We start from the raw sequence: 2,976 nt of genomic DNA on the forward strand, positions 1-2,976 counted from the left end.
TCTCATTTTCTCTTATAACAACATTAATCCTATTCAAGATGACCCAGCTGTCTCCCAAAAGCCCTATTTCCTAAACACAATGCTTTGATGGTTAGAATTTAAACTTATGAATCTGGAGGAGCATAAACATTCAATCCATAGCAAATAGCACACAAGACTTCTTATGCTGTGCCATGTTACCTTTCAAAATCTTACTGCTTAACTATACTTTTACAATTCTGTCAGCCTTTGGAGGGAAGAATTAGTAATAGTGACCTAGAAAATTAAGTGAGAAAACAATAACAATAAACAAAAAGAAGAAATCATTGACTCAGGGAAACAAAAAGTGGCACAAGAAAGTAGATGTGATCATATAACTTGGATGTAATCATAAGTATATGACTTGACTCAAGCATGAAAAAGCTTTACAAAAACCATTGTGCAAAAAAAAAAAAAGTTAGCATAACAGGTATGACTGCTGTGCTTTAGATATTTTGTTTGCAAGACTGACCCTTGGACCCTCGACTAGCATCTTGGGTTTCAGGATATGTGATAAGAGATTTACTGTATCTAAATTGTTTGTGCAAACAATTTGGCTTATTCTGAACACCTGCTTTTCTCTCGCAAGTCTACAATTTTACACATGTTAAGCAAAGGATGCCTAGGTGACAATCTCTCAATAAAATAATAAAAACCCTGGGCACTTGGTCTCCAAGGAGCTTTCCTGGCTGACAAAATATTGCCGTTGTCACTACAGGTGAAGGAGTTGTGTGCATCCTGTGTGACTCCCTCCGAAGAGGAGAGGACGCAGGGAGCCTGTCCCTGTCTCCTCTGAACTCCACTCTACATGTGGCCTTTACTGATACTGATTTTGCTCTCTTTCCTTTTGCTGAAAAAATATGAATAAATAAATGAATACATCTTAGCCATGATGCTCTGGTTTGAATGTATCCCCCAAGTTTATGTTTTGGAACTTAATCCCCATGCAACAGTGTGGAAATTAGGACCTTTAAGGGCCAATTAGGTCATAAGAGTTCTTCCCTCGTGAATAAATTAATACTGTTATCGTGGGACTGGGTTTCTTTTTACTTTTATTTTTATTTTTTCATTATCAACAAACTGCCATCAGAACTCTGCTATTAACTCCTGAACCTCACAGATCATCAGCTAATTGATTTCAAATCATCTGACCAGAGTGGGTTTCATATAAAAAATAAAGTTCAGCCTAAGCTCACACTTGCTCATGGGTCAGGCCTTCTGCCATGGATTGACACAGCATGAAGGCCCTCACCAGATGCCGGTCACTCCACCTTGGACTTACCAGTCTGCAGAACTATAAACCAATAGATTTATGTTCATTATACACTACCCAGTCTGTAGTATTTTGTTATAGCAGCATAAAACAGACTAAGACACATGAGTACAACTGTTCTGGTGAGTCTTGTGAAAACTCCAAATGAATCATCAAGCCCAAAGGTAATGCTGGGGTGAAATTGATTTAATAAAATATTGCCAATATCTAAAATCGATAAATTAAGAAATATAAGGATATTCTCCAGGAATTAAATATCAGAAGAAATAGCTAGAAGTACAGGTTATCTCTGAGTGAAAGATGTGGGACAAAAAAGGATAGAGGTGGGGATGGTTGTCTCTCCATAGAAACTTCGAAATTATTTAAAAACTGCAAACATATGTTACTTTAATAAAAATCAAAATTAAAATGAGTATAGAAATTCTTTTTAGGAAAATCTCATTAAATTTCTATTATTATTAACTACATGCCGGGTACTATGCTTTAACATTACATAATTAATCTTACTTAATCCTCTCTCACAGTCACACACACACACACACACACACACACACACACACACACTTAGCCCTCTATAAAGGTTATAGCATTTTTTAATTATCACAAAATAAAAATTTTTATTTGGATGAATTTAGAGGAAGCTGAGGATGCAGTTAGTTCCTAAATCCAAATCTTCTATATTTCCTCAAGAGAAAACAAGGAACAACAAAAACCACTAGATACCCACAGCTTCAGCAGAAATAGAAAACAGAGAATGCACAAGCCTCAATTTACCTACAAGTACAAAAGAAACATCAAATTGCAGAGATTCATCCTGCCAACTCCTACAGCGAGCTTTAGTGGAGAGCAAGAGCAGACAAGAAAGATGGTGGAGGAGAGAAAATAGGTGCTAGAAGAGCCTCGGCTGATTCACCCCACTCCAGAAAGAGGAAGGTACCCTAAGGGCATAAATTCTGAAAGGGATCTGGAAGACCAGAGCAGTGACCACTGAGGAGAAATAAGAGGACACACTTTCCAGTTTTTAGGATAAATGCTTTCAATTTTTCTTTGTTTAGAATGATATTGGTATGTTCCTGCTATTCCTAATTTTTCTAGTGTTTTGAGTATGAATGGATGCTGAATTTTGTCAAATACTTTCTCTGCATCTACTGAGATAATCGTGTGATTCTTGCCTTTAAGTCCACTGATGTGATGAATATTGTTTTATGTTTATTGATTTCCGTATGTTGAACCAACCTTGCATCCCTGGAATAAACACCACTTGATCGTGGTGCACTATCTTTTTAATTTTTTTTTTATTTTTATAGACTGTATTTTGATTCATTGTACACAAATGGGGTACAGCTCTTTATTTATATGGTTGTATGCTTTCTTATGTGATTTGTCAGTATTTTATTAAGAATTTTTGTGTCTATGGTCATCAGGAATATTGGTCTGAAGTTTTCTCTCCTTGGTGCATCTTCGGTTTGGGTATCAGGGTGTTATTACCTTCATAGAATGAATTTGGAAGGGTTCCCTCCTTCACTATTTCATGGAATAATTTGAGGAGGATTGCTGTAAGTTCTTCTTTGAAGGTCTTATAGAACTCAGCTGAGAATCCATCTGGTTCTGGGCTTTTCTTTGTTGGTAGGCCTTTGATGATGTCTTCAATTTCACTACTTGAAATTGATCTGTTTAAATTGTCT

The 2,976-nt window shown here is 36.3% G+C and overlaps 1 non-coding gene across 1 annotated transcript; it reads right to left on the reverse strand.

The window, feature by feature from the left end:
- Nucleotides 1-1,099: 1,099 nt before the first annotated feature.
- Nucleotides 1,100-1,170, reverse strand: LOC124984107 (small nucleolar RNA SNORD28). The gene has a single exon (XR_007108568.1). It is a non-coding gene; the product is annotated as a small nucleolar RNA SNORD28 (small nucleolar RNA).
- Between the last annotated feature and the right edge of the window lie 1,806 nt (nt 1,171-2,976).

Source organism: Sciurus carolinensis, chromosome 4, assembly GCF_902686445.1.
Source record: "Sciurus carolinensis chromosome 4, mSciCar1.2, whole genome shotgun sequence".
Lineage (NCBI taxonomy): Eukaryota > Metazoa > Chordata > Mammalia > Rodentia > Sciuridae > Sciurus > Sciurus carolinensis.